The sequence below is a fragment of the Natrix helvetica genome (assembly GCF_964273705.1).
Source record: "Natrix helvetica genome assembly, chromosome: 4".
NCBI classification, from domain to species: domain Eukaryota; kingdom Metazoa; phylum Chordata; class Lepidosauria; order Squamata; family Natricidae; genus Natrix; species Natrix helvetica.
In genome coordinates, this window is record NC_138550.1 from 84,203,145 (window position 1) to 84,224,506 (window position 21,362).

Sequence of the window (21,362 nt, forward strand, 5' to 3'; positions counted from 1 at the left end):
TCATCAATGATTCATTTCTTCATGCTTTAAAACTTTTTTTTAAATATTTCAAGTTGCAAACTATGAAAAAAAATGAGGAAATGATTCATAAATGGACCATTAAACAAACAACAACAACAAAAAAAAAACCCTAGCCCAGCAGAAAGGAGATAGCTCAATTAAGGAAATATAGAAATTAAAAAGAGACATTCCTGCTAGGTTTCACATCAGAGATTAATGGAGGTCAAAGCAGGGAGGATAATGTTTTTGCTTCAGTGACATAGCCAATCAAAAAGCAGATACTTGCTTAGAAGAAAGTAAACGCAGCAGGTAAACTGAATAGCAGTAAGTAAATTGACTAGAACAGGAACATCTTATTTTGAAAGTGAGGCAGGAAAATGCACTCAGAGGCCATATATGGGTGGGAGGAGAGTACAGGGTGATCATATCCATGCCAATGTTTCTAAGGATTGTTCTCTGCTACAGAATTAGGAATCTTTTTATGCAGCACCAGAGCAAAGTCACTGACACCATCCAACATTACCAGAAAAATTCCAGTAGATTTAAAATGTTTCATTTTAGCAATGTAAGTTTCTCATATTCACTCACTCATTCATTCATTCAGCCCTCATGTACCAACGAAGCACTCCTTGTAATTAGTCAAGAGGAAAAAGGCATGAGAAACTTCCCTGAAGCACTCTCTGAGATAATATTTGATGGAATGAAAGATGATACTTCAAACCTCTCTTCCCTCCAGCTCTTTTGTAGGCAATGCCGGATTACCTCATATGAATTGCTGGCCATTTTGAACATCACACTTTGATTTTTAGTGATTATTCATCTAAGAGTCATGTTAGATGTGAAGATGTTCTTTGTCATGACTACACCATGAATATAGGTAGCACAAGAATTATATGTTCAAAAAAATATCTTTCTCTTCTCACTTGGACTTGAAAAGGCTTCTGTTGGATATACCTGGATATTTTTTTTTTACATTCTAGATTTTTTTGAAAGAAAATATAGCTTTCCAACACTTGTAACTATTAATTCCTCCTGTAAACTCTGTCCTTCAAAACTGATTGTTGGACTACTAATGATAAGTCAACATGGCTGGGTGGACAAACCCGTATATTTAAAAGTTAACTAGTCAATATAAAGTTAACTAATCAACTAAGCTTCCAATTAGTGCAGGACATATCAGTAGACAACTATTCCATGTTTTCTTGAATAATCTTGATTTTTTTAAAAAAAAGCCCTTTGAGGAGCGTCTTTTTAAAATGTTTGTACACTAGTTTCAAGGAAATTTTAATCTTTACGTTTTATTGATTTTATTGTAATTTATTTGATTGTTGTGAGCCACCCAGAGTCATGAAGATTCATACAGCATAAAAAAAGTTTCATAAATTATGGTTTATTGCACCATCAACCAGAAGTTTAGATCAGACCTAGCATTTGGTTTAAAGCTAGTTTGGTCTAGAGCCAGTTTGGTATAGTATAGGAAATCGTGTGTTGAAGTCCCACCTTAGCCATAAAGGTCAGCTGGATAACTTGGGACCAGTCATTCTCTCTAAGCTGAACTCATCACACAAGGTTTGATCTTTGCTTTCTTTTGCCACAGTCATTCTACTTCTATTTTCATTGATTTGTACTTTGTGGTTTTCTCCACTTCTTTCTCTTCTATTATACTGTCTCCAGGTACTACAACATCAAATACTCAAGATTTTTTTTAATCTTTTCTACTGTGAATTGTTTTATATCAGGAGTGTTATGTTACAGGTACTTGTCTGTTTGAATTCTAAAGTCCTAGAGCACTTTAGCTTCTTCATTTTCTATGACTGTCTATTTTGTGGTCCACCAGTTCTTGCTTGCTAGCAGATGACATTTCTTGCAAATATTCCAATACACATGTGTTGCTACTTTGTCATGCTGTTGCTTGTAGTCAATCTGTACAGTCTTCTTGCAGCAACTAACTAGATGCCCCCTGTTTCATCAGCTTCTTTGCAGAAGAAGCATTTGCATTCTGTTTCTGACTTCTCAATTATGACTTTGTGTAAATTTGTTCTTAAGGCTTGTTAATTATTCACAGCAAGTGAGCCAAGTGTTTAGACTAGATTTGGCATTTTCATCTACCTATTGAGCTCTTCCAATAATGTGGGATAATCAGATTGTCACGATGTTAAAAAGTTTGCTAGGCCTGAACTGACATTCAAGAGTTAAACTAAGAAAGAGTTATTGCGCAGGTCATAAAAGTTCTTATCTGAAAGTGATTTATTGTGCATGCGTTACACATTCCAGAATCTATTCCTTTCTTCTTTGTCCGGCTGCCAAACAGAACTTGGCAGACGGAGCTTTCATTATCAAAATGTAACCAATTAGTTATTTCTGTTTTATTTTATTATTAAAGTTTGTTTATTAATTAGAATATACTTCTCAAAGACTTTTATTTCTTTTCTTAATATCTCAAATGATATGCTGAAGGGAATCAGCCCGGTCCATTGATCTCAGACTTCTCCAGGGTGTTTTTTCCCCTGACAACTTGGTATGCAGAGGTTGGTTGATGATACCAGCTGAGATGGCTACAATTTATGGCTGTATTTTCCCTTCGTGCTATCTTAAGATAACCAACTAAGGCTAATTAGCCATGTCGAAGAAGAGAAAGAAAAGAAAAAAACGCGGACATGGAAAGCGCTCAAAAGAATCCATTCCCTCAGACACAGAGGAGCAAGATTATTCAGGTGCCGAGCCAGATGTGGGGGAAGGAGCTACAGAAGGCAAGATCTACGGACTGAGGTCAGTAAATCTCCCTCATTATCAAGATACAATTAATGAATGGCAAAAGTCTAAACGGCAACTGCCGGCAGAGAAAAAATCCTCCCACGCAGAAAGCAGATTTTATGAATCCTCCCCAGATGATGACGAAGAAATGCAAAGCTACCTTTATCAATTAAAACGTTTTGAAAAATATGCTAGGGAGGCGAGAGTGTGCTTTGAGGAGATGAAGAGGAGCAGGAGGGGCTCCCCCACTCCCAAAATGTCTGAGGACGCCATCTTGTCTTCAAAACAACAGCCTAAGACACACCCCACAGAGTTCATTGGTCAATCAGAACAAAGAGATATGTACACGTCACCGAGGTCACGTGATCCCTTTGAGCCCATTGAACTTCCGGCCATGTATAGAGGGCTGCAGCCAAGAAGTGAAGCTGCACTGCCATCTGCTGGTGGAGAAAAATTATTAGAGCAAAAGATGATGCAGTTTCATCAAAGCTTTAAAGAATTAGCTATGAGTTCTTTAGAAGCCAAAACTTTGCCTCCAAAGGTTAAGTCTTCAACACCACCTGGTGGTGCTGAATCCTCCCTAGATGGAAAAAGGCAAAGCCAAAGGCGAATTTGAGGAAGCCAATTTGATGCTGCCATGCAAAGGCCAATGATGCAACCCCAGCATCCCCTGGTTCAACAACCAGCTTTGCAACCAGATCAACAAATTGTTCCAATGCACATTCCTCAGCAGGTATTCACAGTCACCCCCTTGACTGGTGAGTCCAAATTAAAGGAGTCAGGAGAGAATTATAAAGCCTGGGTCAGTGAAATTGTGCTCTTGCTTCGAAGAGAAGGCACACATTCCATGATTTTTAATCCTCCTCCTCAACCCTGGACACCTGCAATGAGAGACCTGGAAAACAGAGCAATCACGACTTTACTCATGTCAATGGAAATTGAGATCCAAGGTATCTTTCCACCTGATGCAACTGCCCAACAAATTTGGGCTATTTTGGAAGATTGCTACAGGCCCGTTTCAATTGAATCTTCATGTTTGCTCATGTCTGAGTTCCATGGTTCGAAGTTGAAACCTGGTGAACGAATTGGTGGACATTTGACCAAACTGAAAAGAATGAGAAGAGAATTGAGACAAAATGGCCATGTAATCGATGATATCCAAATGATTAGCATCATCATTAACAAATTGAATTATGAATGGAAAGACGCTGTTGCAAAGATTAACTACGTGCCTATTGCTCAACGCACAGTTAACCACGTTTGCAGACTTTTAGTGGAAGAGGAAGCTATCATGTTAGCTACACCACATCTGCAACAGCCTCCAGCGTTAAAGGCTCCAGCCAGACGTCCCTTCCGAGGAAGAGGCTACGCTCCAAGGATGCCAAAATGCTACACCTGCAACCGTGTGGGACATGACACCCGGGATTGTCCCAACGAGTTCCAGCTCCCGCCACGTACCAGCCCAGAGGAACAGATTCCAGAGGCAGAGGTAGAGGCGGAAGACAAGGTCGTCGTGGTCCAAGGCGTGATCCACAAGCTCCACTTGTAACACTGGCCATAACCAACGTTCCACAACCTGATCCAAAGTTCAACAGACGTCTTTTGTGGACTTTAGATAGTGGAGCAGCTGTGCACGTTACCCATAGAAGGGAACTTTTCACAGAGATGGGTGAACCAGAGCCCGAGTATCGAGAACTGTATTCCTTCACCAACCACACTTGCAAGGTTATGGGAAAAGGAACTGTTTACATTGAAGAACTCGATACACACATCCCTGATGTTTATTACATACCTTCAGCAACCAGTAATTTGCTTAGTCAAAGTCACTTGTCAAGAGAGTTAAAGTTCCAGGTTCACCATCTCGAAAAAGCAAGTTACTTAGTTAAAGATGGAGATATTGTTGCTGAAACTATGCTGATTGGTGGTGTTTATTACTTAAAGCCAAAGCCTAAAGGGCAAGCACAGGCAAGTATGCAAACTCCAAAAAGGCACAACGTAGACCCAGAGAGAGTTGCCCCAGAGAGAGAAAACGTTACTGTGCCAAAGGCTCCTAAAGCCAACAAACAGAGAAAACAGAAACAGGTTGCTCAGAGCAAGCCTGAGGGTCCTCATGAAACTGTTAATGTTGAGAATTCACTAACTGGTAAACCTTTGCATTCCAGGTGTATTCACAAGTGGCACAGAAGATTGGGGCATGCCAGTTTCCGTGTTCTTAGAAAGATGCCGGAGTTCGCAAAAGGTTTGGATCTAAAGGGGTGTAAGGTGTTTTTGGATTGTGCGGTTTGCAAAAGGGCTAAATCCAAGGCAGCTCCAATTCCAAAACACGCTACACGCCGGTCAACACGCATTTTTGATTTGGTACACACTGACATAGTGGGTCCTTTCCCACCAACACTTGGTGGCAGAAAGTATTTTTTAACAATTGTAGATAATCATTCTAGATATGGATTTGTATATCCTATGAAAGAGACATCTGAGACCTTTCAGATCTTTAAAGACTTTGCAGCGTTTGTTTCTACACAATACCAAGTTCGCATCGCCAGAATCCAGAGTGACAGTGGCGCAGAATTCATGTCTCAGCGTTTCCAGGACTGGATGCGTAAGAATGGAATTCTTCATCAGACATCTGCTCCATATACACCGGCTCATAACGGAGTCGTAGAAAGAAGACAAGGGGTTCTACAAACCATGATGCGTTGTCTTCTAGAAGATGCCAATCTCAGTAACACATACTGGGGTGAAGCAATCAAGTATGCAAATTACATTGTCAACCGTACTTGGAGCAGTGTAATCAATCAAACTCCTTTCTACATGCTGTATGGCTACAAGCCTGATCTCAAGAACCTCCACATTTTTGGTTCATATGCTATGGTGAACACTCCCTTAAGTCAAAGAAGAAAGGGAGGTACAGTAGCAAAGAGACTGAGATTTATGGGTATTGATGATAACTCAAAATGGTTCAAATTCATTGATACTAAACATGTGATTGTCATTTCACAATCTGCTAATTTTGAGGAAGACATTGACTGGTCCAGGTTTCATTCCAATGATCCTGAAGTTTATTTTCCTAGAGATGGTGTTCCAGATGCCACGCAGCCTGATAACAATTTGCAGTCAGATATTCCTTCTACCAGTTCTTCACAAACTGATGTTCCGTCTTCGCAAGCCGCGGATGCTGATGCTAGCGACGAACGTGAGGACGAGGATGATGATGATGAAGAAGAAGAAGACTGGTCTGTTGCTCCTAGACGCTCCAAGAGGGCCACAAAAGGAATCCCTCCACAACGTTATTCTTGGCAACTGACAAAGTCACCATTACCTTTGATTTGCAACGTTACTCTTCCTCCTGAGACATTCACACAAATCAAACAGCTTCCTGATTCAGAACAAGACAAGTGGTATGATGCAATGCAGGATGAAATGGACAGTTTAAAGAAACTTAATGTATTCACACCTGCAAAACCTCCAGCAAACAAGAAAGTCATTGGTACCCGATGGGTCTACAGAATCAAGAAGAAACCGAATGGTGAGTCTTTATACAAAGCCAGACTTGTAGCTCAGGGTTTCGCTCAACGTTATCCTGAGGACTACACAAACACTTACTCACCAACAGTCAGAACTGAAAGTGTAAAAATTGCTTTAACCACTGCAACTATTCTTGGTTTAGAAGTTTTTCAATTTGATGTGGACACAGCTTATCTACATGCAGACCTAGATGAAGAGATCTACGTGAGAAGCCCTCCAGGATTCCGAAAGCAAGAAGGGGATACCTGGTTCCTGAACAAAAGTCTTTATGGTCTGAAACAGTCAGGTTTAATGTGGTATTTATGTCTTACTGACAAACTAAATTCAATGGGCTTTATTAAGTCCGAAACTGATGAATGCGTGTTCACAAAAAGATCTAACAATGCATGTGAGATAATTCTTGTTTATGTTGATGATATTGTTTATATTGGTCCAAATAAGAAAATGAGTGAGATTTTTGCTAAAAGTTTGCAGAGATACTTCACACTGAAATTTTTAGGACACATTAGCACTTATTTAGGTGTTCAAATTGAAAAGACACAGAAGGGGTTTAGTCTTTCACAAGAAGAGAAAATTGATCACATTCTACATCATTGCAACATGAAAGATGCTAGCACAACAAAGACACCCATGCAAACAGATTTTCACAACTTAACACATGAACCAAGTCCTGAGTTCGAGGACCAAACACTTTATCGTTCAGTCATTGGTTCACTATTATACATTAGTAGTTGGACCAGACCTGACATAGCACTTAGTGTTAATCTTTTATCACGACACGTAGGTAAGGCAACACAATTTCATTGGTCATGCATTAAGAAGTTGTTGAAATACCTGAAACACACTAAACACATGAAGTTATTGCTAGAACCAACACACATTGATCATCCACAGTTGATTTGTTTTGCTGACGCTGACTGGGCGAGTGACAAGAAGTCACGCAAAAGCACTTCTGGTTACATGATGTTCCTGAATGGATGTCCTGTTTACTGGCAAGTGAGAAAACAGAGTTTTGTTTCATGTTCATCTACTGAAGCTGAATATGCTTGTGTTTCAGATGCTTGTAATTCTCTAACGTGGTTTGATGCTTTGATCACAGATATCTGGACACGTCTGATTCGACCAATCACCGTGATGGAAGATAATGTATCTGTTGTCTATATTTCTGAGTCACATTTTACAGGTTCTAGGTCCAGACACATTGACATTCGTTATCAAAACACAAAGCAATTAGTTAAGCAAGGTTTTGTTAAATTGCAATATGTTTCTACACATGATCAGATTGCAGACATGCTTAACAAACCACTCGCCGCAAATCAACACGAGTATCTGCGAAAGAAGATGTGCCTTAATTGATGATTTGATGACGTCAGCCCAGACTAGCAAAAGAAGGGGTGTCACGATGTTAAAAAGTTTGCTAGGCCTGAACTGACATTCAAGAGTTAAACTAAGAAAGAGTTATTGCGCAGGTCATAAAAGTTCTTATCTGAAAGTGATTTATTGCGCATGCGTTACACATTCCAGAATCTATTCCTTTCTTCTTTGTCCGGCTGCCAAACAGAACTTGGCAGACGGAGCTTTCATTATCAAAATGTAACCAATTAGTTAACTTTCTGTTTTATTTTATTATTAAAGTTTGTTTATTAATTAGAATATACTTCTCAAAGACTTTTATTTCTTTTCTTAATATCTCAAATGATATGCTGAAGGGAATCAGCCCGGTCCATTGATCTCGGACTTCTCCAGGGTGTTTTTTCCCCTGACACAGATGTTGCTGTTTGATGGTGCTAAAGGTATCATCACAGTATATAAGCTTTTTGAAGTAAAACTGCCTTTTGCAATTAACTCTTATTTTCTGTTCACAACTGTTAGATACTTGCTCTAACTTCAGTGGTTTCCACCAAGGTCCTCTGTTCCAGCAGAGGTTTAATCCTATTGGTCGAAGGGTCTGACAGCTCCCTATAAAAGAGCTGCTGTCGGAGATCACTTCCGGTTTCCGAAGGCGATGGACATTGGTCTGCTGTTCACTTCTCCAGTGGGCTCCTTTTAGGAGCACAGGGGTCTTGGAGGGACCACCTGCTGTAGGGCGGCTTGCTGGAACCCCCCGGATAGGCAGCAGCCATGGGGGGTCTCCAGTTTTGCCTTAGGAGCCGGTGAGCATAGGGGGTGCATAACAGCACCTTCGCGGAAAGGATTCCAGAAGGAAAGAGTTAACTACATGCAGCGGCTGAAGTGCTGGAGGTGATAAATTCACTCCAATCTCCTTAATTGCTTTTAACTGACGAGTAGCGGCTTTTTTACAAGTTGTGGATTCAATCTGTTTGAAGTAGGAAGATTGGAGGGGGGTTGCTTTTCTTCTTCTACCCCTCTCAGGCAAAGCGGCATTTGGACTGTCTCTCAATCTCGGAATGGAGATAGAGAGCAAAAAATTGAATTAGCCACTTGAACTAACTATGTGAAAAGATTTATATCATAACTGCAAGAGCTGATTGCTGAGTTGTTTTGAAAGTTTTATGGAAGTTTTTAATGTTCTGCTCCTGATCCCGAGGAGGAGCCAAGATGGCCTTCTTCCTTCTTCTTCTTCGCACTTATAAATGAAGTCTGCCTTTTGAAACTACCTTTGAAGAAAGTATGGCTTTATATTATCCCCCCTGAAGGACTCTTGGAGCCTTTCCTATTACGTGGTCTTTCTGGATTTGAACTATTTGATTTCCTTTTTTTGGGGGGGGTCTTGGCTTCGAACTGTGACAGAGGGTTAATTTTCACTTTTGGATTTGCCTGTCTTCTCAAACTCGCTCAGCTGCGTGCTTCACAGGCGCCATTTCTTTTGCAAAAGATTTTTACTCTTTCTGAACTTAGACAATGGGGCCCAGAAAACCACCTACAGGCAAAGCAGCCTCCGCACCAACGTCTACTGCATCCAGTCCAACGATTCAACAGACAAAAATTTCATCATTTTTACAAGAAAAGACTGAAGAGAGTTCAAAAGATTTATTTGTTACTCAAATGTTTCAAGCTATTATGCATGGACAAAATGAGTTGAAAAAGGAGGAAGCAGATTTTAGAGATGAGCTTAAAAGTGTGCAGCAACAAATAACAGAAAATAAACAGAGAATTGGTGTGCTAGAGGAGGGCACGACTGGGCTGGGAGAGGAGGTTAAGGCAGTCCAGAAGGGAAATATAGAATTGGAAAATTTTATGGCAAAGATGGAACTTGAAAGAATGTCCTTCTTTCTCAGATTCCAGAACCTACTGGAGACAGAAGATGAAGATCTTAAGGATATTATGAGTACAATTTTAGCACAATATATTAAAAGAGATAAAGAACAGTTGTGGTGGGATATGGATCTGGTTTATAGGATTAATTCAGCATATGCCAGAACACATAATGTTCCAAGGGAAGTACATGTTACATTTCTCAAGACCACAAGGGATGTGATTCTAGGGGCTCAGAGGGAGGGACCACTAAAATATAAAGATAAAGAAATTGCCATTCTTAAGCAAATTCCAGAAAAAAAAAGAGATAAGAGGAGGAAGTATTCCTCCTTATCAAAGAAATTATATAATAAGGGAATTTGGTTTAGATGGTTATTGCCAGAAGGAACACTGATCTTCTGGGAGGGAAACAGAATTATAATTAACACAGTCGTGGAGGCAGAGGCCTTCATTAAAAAACATAGTGCCCTCCTAGAGGATGGAAATATACGAAGTAGTGAGAAAGTGACAAAACACAAGACATGAAGGAAGGAGGGGCTGCGGCTCCACCTGGGGACAGGGGGGAGGGAACAATAATGGAAAGACTCAGGTCACAAAAATAAATATATCTGGAATATCATTTTAATTGTTGATATATTAGAAAGTGGCAAAAGAGATGATTGAACACATGGTTGATACAATGTATAATATGCTGTTTCTGCTTATCTTTTATCTTTTTTTTTTCTGCAAAAAGTTGTGCGAATTGGAGAGATTCCTACCTCTAGCACGATGGAGCTGCCCAAAAAAAATTTTTTTTGTATATCCACCTACCCTTTTCCCCAATTTTTTTTTAAAAACCAATAAAATTCTTAAAAAATAAATAAAATAAAAGCTGCTGTCAGACTCAACCTTTGCTGGATTGTTCTCACTTGTTGTACTTAATAAAGAGCTGTTGTTACCGTTAGGTCTGTATGTGCCTACCCATTATCCAATCTAACACTGGTGACGAGGATGGGATTGGAAGGCAACTAGGTGAACTGAAAGAGCATAGCAATCCAGCAAGTACATCCAGTCTGGAGCTCAGCGTGGCTTCAAGCAGCCATTTTTGAGCAGCAAACTCAAAATGCCCTCTGAACACAAAATGGCCATGCAGCCCCACCAACTCCATATGACCCAGTCACCGAGCACTGGGACTTGTACATGCTACGGTTTGACTGCTTCCTCGAGGCAAACGACGTCATGGGCTTTTCTGGAGGCCATAAGAAGAACATGTTCCTCAGATACTGTGGCTGGTAAGTGTTCAAGATGAGCTGAAACTGCTACAATCAGTCGCCTGGTCCATGCTTCAGCAGATGCTGAGGACCCACTATGCACCCAAGCCATCCAAGCACGTTCGCTGGCATGAGTTTAACATCAGAAATCAGAAGGAGAGTGAGTGAATTAATGAGTAAATTGTGGTGCTCCGCAAGGCTGCAGAGTACTGCAAATTCTGAGACCTGGACGAGCTGATTCTGGACCACATAATTTGCAGCGTGCGGAACATTAACCTGCAGAGGCGGTTACTCACTAAATATAACCTCACTCTGCAGATCGCACTGGACAAGGCCAGGGCTTCTGAATCAGCTGTCAAATCTACTGAGACTCTGCAGCGCCAAAGGGCTCCACAAGATGCGTGAAAGAGTACACACGTACATCGTGAGGCTGCAGAGCCCAAGAGCTCAAAAATGCAAGGAAGATGACAGCTGCCGCATGCGCAGTAGCCGCGCCCAGCCAGCATGCAAATTCAAACCACATCTCCCACCTTACGCTAGCTGCAGAGGAGACCATGCCAGATTGGCTTGCGATTTCCGTGACGCAACCTGCCAGTGCTGCGAGCAAAAGGGGCACATCGCCAAGGTGTGCCAGACGAATTCCCTGCCACTACCTGGCAGCCTAGAAGCGCACCAAACCACCAACAGAGGCCCAGCCAAGGGGCCTGTCAGAAGCCACCATGGCACTCAGAGGGCAACACTAGAGTCACCTACCATACGTCAATCAGCCAAGTCCGCACCAGGGGGCCAAAAAAGCTAAAAGTCACAGTCCTCATTGAGGACTCTCCATGTGAGATGGAGATAGACACCAGGTCATCACTGACCATCATGCTGTGGTCTACCCTAAAGCAGGCTATCCCTAGCCTAAAGAAGCAGCATCTTCGCACCCCTGACATCTGCCTACGTGATTACCAGGGCCAAGGCACCTTCCAGGTGAAGTTCAAGCAGTTCAGCAGAAAACTCCCAGTGACAGTGGTCAGCAGCAACCTGCAGAGCCTCCTAGGGCTAGATTGGTTCCAAACCCTGGGCCTAGAGATGACTGGTATCAATGCCTTAAAAGACAATGGCACTGAAGCCATCTTTAAGGAGTTCGAGGACGTCTTCGGCACCGGTCTGGGTAAGTATGTGGGGATTCCAATTTCCTTTAGTTTGGACCCCAACATAGCCCCAATAAGGCTAAAACCCAGGAGAGTACCTTTTGCTCTCTGCCCCAAAATTGACAGGGAAATTGACAAGCTCGTAGGCCAGGGAATCCTAGAGCCGGTTGATCATGCGTGCTGGGAGACCCCTATAGTGACACCTGTCAAATCTGACGGATCTGTCCACATCTGTGCGGACTACACTTGCACAATAAATAAAGTGCTACAACAAAGCACCTACCCTGTACCCATTGTACAGCACCTCCTTCATTCATTAGGCCCCGGAAAACTTTTCGCTAAATTGGACATGGTGCAGGCATACCAACCATTGCCTGTAGATGGTGCTACGGCGGAGGCCCAAACCACTGTGATGCAAAGGGGTGCATTCAGATGTCACCACCTGCAATTCGGCGTTAGTATCGCCCATGGACTGTTCCAAAGCATCATGGAACGGCTTTTGCAGGGGATTCCAGGAGTCGTCGCCTATTTCAATGACATCTTGGTATCGGCTGCAAATGAGGCACAACTTTTAAAATGTGTACGAACAGTTTTGGCTCAAATTAGAGACAAAGGCCTCCGTCTCAAAAAAGAGAAATGCCAAATTAACATGCCAAGGGTTGAATTCTTAGGGTACCTAATTGATGGCTCTGGGATTCACCCGACCACACAAAAAATCAAAGCAATTCAGGACACCCCACACCTCACAATCAAACTGTGCTGCAGGCTTCCTCGGGCTCCTTAATTTCTACAGCATCTTTCTTACACAGAAAGCCACCGTTGCTGAGCCCTTACACTGTCTTCTGGCTAAGAACATGAAGTGATCCTGGGGCAAAGCCAAGGCTGCCGCATTTGCCACAGTAAAACGACTCCTGTCTTCAGATTCCTTCCTGGTACAGCCATACCCTGCCATTGGTCCTGACCTGTGATGCTTCCCTGTTCGGCATCAGCGCTGTCCTCAGCCACTGCATTCCCAATGGAACCAAATCCCCTATTGTATTTTACTCCAGGACCTTGTCTGCCGCAGAGCGGAATTACAGCCAGCTGGATTGTGAGGCTTTGGCTGCAGTGGCTGGAGTAAAGAGGGAGGTTCCATGAGTATCTATATGGCCGGGACTTCGAACTTGTTATGGACCACAAGCCATTGTTTGGCTAAATGGCTGGGGACTGACCTACCCCCAGTGTCATTATCACCCCGCATGACCAGATGGACCATCTTCCTAGCTGCCTACTCCTACTGTCTCATCCACCGACCAGGCTCCTCTTTGGGGCATGCTGACGCTCTAAGCCACTGCCCGCTGCCTGAACTTCTCGCTGACCCTACCCCTGAGACGCCAGTCCTCATCATTGACTTCATTGAGACTGGGCCTGTCTCATCCAGTGACGTTGCCCGTCACTCTGCTAAGGACTCCACCATCAAACAAATTTTGAACTGGGTGTGGAGGGGGTGGCCCAAGGGGCCTGTTGGGGCTGATTTCAAAATGTATTTTGCCAAACGCGATGAGTTATCGGTTGTAAATGGCTGTTTACTATGGGGGGAATGAGTTGTTGTTCCACCCAAACTGTGCATTGCAGTATTAGAGGCTTTACACATAGGGCATCCTGGAATTGTCAGGATGAAGTCTTTGGCTAGAAGTTATGTGTGGTGGCCTAACATGGACAGGGAGATCGAAGAATGAGTGGCTACCTGCACACCATGCCAGGAGTCCAGACCAGCTCTCCCAGAGGTGCCCGCTAAGGAGTGGGACCTCAAGCACCATGGTCTAGGGTGTACATTGACTTTGCTGGTCCAGTTCACAGCCAGACATTTCTTGTAGTTGTGGACGCCTACTCGAAATGGTTAGAGATAGTCCTGATGACCTCCACTACGGCAGAAGCAGTCATCAAGGTGCTATGGAGACTTTTCTCCATGCATGGCCTGCCTGACATCTTGGTCTCTGACAATGGGCCCCAATTCACAGCCATGCAATTTGAGACCTTCCTAGCAGCTCAGGGATTCAGGCATGCCCTGGTTGCGCCATTCCATCTGGCCTCCAATGGTCTGGCAGAGAGAATGGTGAGATCTGCAAAAGAGGCCTCTCTAGGATGGGCCCAGGAGATTGGCAAACATGGGTTGACCACTATATGCTAATTCAGCACATCACACCCAGTGCCACTACAGGGAGAAGCCTCTCTGAGCTTCTCATGGGTTGCCGGCTAAGGTCCCACTTAGACTGGCTACACCCCAATTATTCTACCTCATCGCCCCCAGACTCCACAAGCAAGATTTAGACATTTAGCATAGAGGATTCAGTGTATGCCCACAACTATGCCTGGGGAACTCTGTGGATTCCTGCCACAGTGATAGGCATCACCGGCCCTCGCTCTTACTTCCTAGAGCTCGAGCATAGTAGGAATTGGAGAAGGCGTATTGACCAACTCCATGGCTGCCTCTCCAACTCCACTCTTAGACAATCAGAGATAAGTCCTGCACGAGTTAGTCAAAGCCCTACCCAAACGGAGCAAACACTCACTCCTTCCATGGCCAGCTCAAGCCCAAGAGTACCGGGGAACTTACCAGGTTATGTTGCAGGCCCACAGCGAGCTCCGAGTGAACCAGCTCTAAAAGCTCCAGCTGCAGCTTGTGAAAGGTTCCAGGAGTTTCCATTAAGCGGAGCTGCAGAGCAAAAAAGGTCCATCCAACCTGTCCAAAGAAACCCCTCCTACTGAACTGCACAGTTCAGGCAGAGCTACCCAAAAGCCCACCTACCTGTGTGACTACATAACAATTAGGATTGTTACATCCAAGAGGGGAGGGGTGTTAGATACTTGCTCTAACTACAGTGGTTTCCACCAAGGTCCTCTGTTCCAGCAGGAACAGAGGTTTAATCTTATTGGTTGAAGGGTCTGACAGCTCCCTATAAAAGGGCTGCTGTCAGACTCAACCTTTGCTGGATTGTTCTCACTTGTTGTACTTAACAAAGAGCTGTTGTGGAGGATGACTTCCCGTTCCTGAAGGCGACGGACGTGTTGTCTGCCACTCGTCTCCCCGGCTGGATCCGTAAGGAGCACAGGGGGCCCTGAAGGGGTTACCCTGTCAAAGGGCAGCTTGCTGAAGCCCCCCAAAAGGTGGCAGCTGGCGGGGCTGCTTTTCAGCTTCACCTAGGGGCCGGGGAGCGGAGGGGGGGCGAGGGACAGCACTGCACTGCCCGCCCTCTTGCCGAATGGACCCAGAGGAGATAATGTACTTGGAGAAGTGCGGCAGGACCCTGGTGCTGGGGGATCCATCCTGAACTCTTTGATTGATTAACGGGACCTAGTTACTTGCGGGATCGCATCCTCCCACATACATCCCTGCGGCCAATACGCTCACACAGGGAGGGACTTCTCCTGGTGCCATCCACTGGACAATGCCGGCGGGCGACACCGAGGAGTAGGGCCTTCTCTGTGATGGGCCCAACCCTCTGGAATGACCTCCCCCCCGACATTAGAACCACTTCTGACCTCCGCTCCTTCCGGCAAAAACTGAAGACTCACCTGTTCCGATTAGCAGGCCTGGCATAATTCAACTGTCCCTCCTGGCAAATGTACTATATCTGGTTATTTTAGGGGTTTTTTAATTTACTGTATTTGTTTTTAGGGGTTTGAATTTATTTTATATCTGCTTTGTACAGTTCTTTTAACGGCATTTTAACCTCCTCCATGTCAACTGTCAACTGTACATATTTAATTTTATTGTATCTTGTTATATTTTGTATGAACTGTACACCGCCCCGAGTCCCTTTCGGGAGAGGGGGCGGTCTAGAAGCATTAAATTAAATTAAATTAAATTAAATTAAAGGAAAAGTAGCAGACTTTTGTAAGTTTTGTGTTCATCCTATTTGAATGGAGATTAGAGGGGGGTGTTTCTTTCCTTTACCCCCCCCCTCGGAATAAGCGGCATTTGAATGATCTCCCTTAAAAGAGAGACAACAAAGGCTGAGCCATCACTCGAGCTAGCCAACGGTGAAAGATCTTTATCACGATTGCTAGGAATGACTGTGGAGCCTTTCTTCTTTAAAAACCTGGATAGAGATTTCTGTTTTCTTTCTCCTGGTGGAAAGAGGAGCTAAGATGGCACCCACCCTTCTTTGTTTGTTTAATCATAAATGAAGCCTGCCCTTCGAAACCACCTTCAGCCTTATTACTCTCTCTGAGGGAAACCGAGACCCCTCCCCGAAATATGGTTCTACTGAACTTTGCTTATTAGATACCCTACATTTGGTTTGCCTTGGTGCCTTGGAACTGTGAATGGCCACTTTCGGCTTCGTTTTGTATTTTGGGGACTGGCACAGCTGTGCAATCCTCGGACGCCATTTCCTTGGGAAAAGGCTGACATCTCTGAACTTTAAACAAATGGGACCAAAGAAGCCACCGACGGGCAAGTCACTTTCAGCCCCCGCATCTGCCTCCTCCAGTCCCAGTATGCAACAGACAAAGATCACATCATTGTTACAGCAAGAGGGGGCTGGAGAGGGATCAAAAGAACTATCTGTTACTCAAATGTTTCAAGAACTGATGAAGGGGCAGAATGATTTGAAAAAAGAAATGACAGAGCTCAAAGAAGAACTCAGAGATGTTAAAAATCATATTGCAGAAAATAAGCAAAGGATTTTGGTGTTAGAGGAGGGAGTGGCTGGGCTGGGGAAAGAAATTAAAACAATCCGGAAGGGAAATGTAGACTTGGAAAACTTTTTGGCAAAAATAGAATTTGAAAGAATGTCCTTTTTTCTTAGATTCCAGAACCTACTAGAGACAGAAAATGAAGACCTTAAGGATATCATGAGTACAATATTAGCACACTATATTAAGAGAGACAAAAATCAGCTGTGGTGGGATATGGATCTAGTCTATAGGATAAATTCAGCATATGCTAGAAGTCATAATGTTCCAAGGGAGGTACGTGTTAAATCTCTCAGGAGAACCACAAGGGATGAGGTACTTGGGACCCAAAGGGAGAGGCCATTGAAATATAAAGATGAAGAAATCACCATTCTTAAGCAGATTCCAAAAAAGATAAGAGAGAAAAGGAGGAAGTATTCCTCCTTATCAAAAAAAATTATATAATAAAGGAGTCTGGTTTAAATGGTTATTGCCAGAAGGAATGTTGATCTTTTGGGAGGGAAATAGGATTAGAATCAACGCGGTGCAGAAGGCGGAAGACTTCACCAAAAAGAATTCTCTCGTTCTAGAGGACGAACATAGTGAAGGTAGTGGGAGGGGCAGCATGGTGTAGGATAAGAAGGAGGGGGGGCTGAAGGCTCCTCTGGGGACAGGGAGGAAGAAGCAATATCGAAAAGGCTCAGATCACAAAAATGAAAATATTTGAAATAAATAGCAATTGGTGATACTCTAGAAAGTGACAAACGAAAATGAATGAACACATGGTTAACATTATAGAATAATATCTTGTTTTCTGCTTATCTTTTGTATTTGTTTTTAAGATTGTAAAAACTGTGAGTGCTGGATGGGTTACTAACATCAGTGTGGGAACTGCCAAAAAATTTTGTATACCCATTTACCTTTCTCCATATGTCTAAAAACCAATAATTTTTTTTAAATAGCTGTTGTTACCATTAAGCCTGTGTGTGCCTATTCATTACCCAATCTAACAACAATGCGAAGACATAGTTGTCTGTTCTTTAGCTGTTGCTGGCTTTCATACACATCAAGTTTTCCCCAAGAACCTAGGCTATCACAATGTATCAACATAACATACAGTATATGTCAATCCAAGCAGTGTGATTTTTTTGTAATTGACAGATGGAAATTTTGTCTAGGCACCGATTTTTAAAGTACTGTTCAATATTTATTTTTTGGTATGGCACCCAACAAGCCCATTATTATCATTATTAATGACATTTGTCAATATCTTTTTTCTTGTTTTTCTGGTTCACGTTTTCCTATCTTGGAACCATGAAAAAATGAAAGAATAAAGCAGCTTTTAAAAAACTGACACATCAGGAATAATAAAAGTCCTTTATTTATAAAGGATGGAAAAAAGGATATTAAAATTCTTGGTGAAGGCAGACAATTAGTTGTGACATACATCAGTAAATTATGTCATAGTTCTCCAACATTTCCCTATAGGCAGCAAGATTTGTCATCAATAAATCGTTTCACATACCACATATCAAGTTTCTGGTATTTATTCTAACTCCCTGTGATATCTGAATCACTTATTGAAATAATCCAGCTAGCAAGAGAGCCAAAAATGTGTAGTAAAAAAAAAAAGATAGACTAGATTAAAACATGGAAAAGAATTTTGGTGCCTCTGATGCTACATCTACCCAAATCACCTACCATTTTCCAACAAAGAAAATACCTCCCAGTTTCTTCTTAAAAAAAATATTTTTCCCCAGCTTCTTTATAAAGAAAATATTTTTGTCCTTAACCCATCTATCTGTTTTCATTTCCTGATGCTCTGAAAGCCATACATTAGACATGAAATCCATTTTTTTAAAAAAACTGAACTAACTGAATTCCTACCAAAATGGGAGGGAAACAACAGTTATGTAGCAGAATATAAAATGCCTAGCTTTTCTTGATCTGTGACATTATCCATAGAAAGCTCTAATATATTAATGATTTATTATCTAAAGGTGAGAATGATTGAAAGGTTAATTTAAACCCACCAAGAATCAGCTTCAAATCCATTTTCAGTCATGTAAATTCACTAGGTGATTGGCTGTCACTCAGTTCCTCAACCCAGCTATGCTCATGGGATAGTGATTGCTATGATAAAATGAAAGGAGCTCTTTCTGTAAGCTGCCTTGAACTTTGGAGAAAAGCCAGGATATAACCCTAATAACTCAATAAAATCTGAAGGGCATTAACTTTAGCATGCTGCAAGACACTTCCCACACCAGTTTTGGAGGACCAAAAGCAATAAAAAAAGCCACAATATGAGCTGATACTGTGCTCCTGTGGACAAGAGGCCATCGAAACTATAGCTCATGTGCTACTAACTATACCATATCTTCTATGAGGACTCATGGACCCACTTAACACCTCACCTATTAAAATACTTGGGAAATGCTGATCTCTTCTATGTACAACTGCTGTTATCAGATCAGTATGAAATAGTTTATTTCAATGTGGCCACATTTTGTCATAATGTATGCAAAATTAGGCAAACTCTAATTGTCCACTGATAATCTTCAGCTTCTGCAGCCCAAACCTCCTTTTTTTCAGATGCCAATTGTCTCTATTTCAATCAGTCCTTATTCATGTCTTCCCTGTAAACTCTGATTAAATGAATCATCGGAATGAATATTAAAATTAAGTTTCAAGATAAATCTACCCTTTATTTAAAATAAGGAAATCTATGGTAGTTCCTCATATTCATTTCATTACTTATTGGGAAAGGTGGGGACAGGAAATTGATTTAGATCAGTATTTAGCTTTGACAGAAAAAGGCTCAGAAGGTTTAGATAGCAATTAATAGAATGAAAACTGCAAAACAAAATACACATTTAAATTTCACAGGAATTAAAATAGCCAGTAATGTTTTAATCTAATTATATGTATTTCTTGAACAAATGTTACTTAACTCCCCTATTTTCCAGTGAACATGTTATGGCTTTTTATTGTTGTACATCTCTTCATCAGCATTCGGAGTTATCACTCACTGTTTACATGAAATAAAATCTATGATTAGAACAGATTGGTATCTACAAATTAAGATGCTAGCCAAATTTTAACTTCACTGAAACCTGCTTCCTAATTTTTTAGTTCCTATCTATTCCTACATAATAGGTGTCCTTTTCTTCTGCTTCATTTTCCAGCTTTTTTTTATTATTGCAAAAAGGTTGAGAATGTTTCTCCTGTTTGTTGTCCTTGGACAGCAGGAAACAATTACAATTATACATACATACATACATACATACATACATACATACATACACACACACACACACACACACACACACACACAAACATACAATCTCCTGTGTTCACCATCCTAAGTCACAATTTGCAAAACAGATATATAAATTGATATAAGAAACAAAGGAACAAACCTTCTATTGATCAGTTACCCAATATCTAACCATTAAGATATTAAAATTTCATATGAAAGGCATGCCAATAAAGGGAAAAAAACAATCACTGGCAGATTAAAACTGTAATAACTTCAAGCAATCAGCTTAAATGGAAAAATCCTGAGGAGGAGATAAGGAAGGAAGGAAGGAAGGAAGGAAGGAAGGAAGGAAGGAAGGAAGGAAGGAAGGAATAGACTGATAGATAGACAGATCAGTAGAATTGCTGAGATTAAGCTGGTCTACTCTTCCTAAGTCTACTCCTTCTGAAACATGAAAATTCTTTCCAATATATTCTCTCTTGTTATGCTCTCAAATTCTCTTACACTCAGATTTGGTACAGTTAAACAGAAGAGATGAACCACAGAATATTGTAAGCAAAAATCAGGAGTCTAGTAGTACCTTTAGACAAACATATTTTATTAAAAAACCACAAACTTTTGTGATCTACAACTCACATAAGATGCAGACTGATATGGGATTAAAACTGAGATGAAGCAAGGAGGAAAGGAAAGAAGACATAGTGATAATGTAAATGCCGGTTTTATGAAAGACAAATTATAAGTATCTCAAAAATTAAAAGCTCTAATGTGTTAAAAATAAATTGTATTTCTTGAGAAAAATCTGCCTCCTATAAGAGCAGAACAGATATGACTTGACTCTTACAAAAATGTTTCATCCTGGATGGCTTATGTAGTCCTTCAAACAGCCTGCTCTGAAACTCTGTAAAAAATTATAGGTCATAACTAATATTCTCCACTGTATCTAGAAGCAAATTGATAATGTCATGATCTGGAAGTGACTTCAGTAGTATTTGATATCTGGCACCTTTCTGCTGAAATTGATCTTAAAGAATATGCTGGAGAAGTTTTCACAAAAAGAATGTTCAATTATTTCCTTAGACTGACACCTTTCTTTCATGTAATAAGTTTCTCTGTGTATGAGGATGATGGCAATTAAATTAAACAGCTGCCAATTGAAGCTTTAACCCAAGTATGACCTAGAGTTTCAGAGAAAAAACAGACTGATATTCACATCATACTTGAAGGATGTCCTGAACAGAAACAAAAGTATTTTTTTTAAAAAAAAAACTGATATGGTTAAAGGAGAAAAAAAATATTTCAAGAGAGAAACTTTGGCTTTTTCAGTTTTTCCTCTTGGCCTGTCTGTAATTCAAAAGTTGATTAAGATGGGTCCAAGTAAAGAGTGATGAAATGACTTTGTGAGGAACCATACGGGAAAGCTATTAGCTGTTCATTAGTTTTATTTCTTTTCTTTTAAGTGTTATTATCTTTCTATTTAAGGGATGCAGTGGCTCAGTGGCTAAGATGCTGAGCTTGTTGATCAGAATGAATGCCAGTTTGGCGGTTAGAATCTCTAGCACC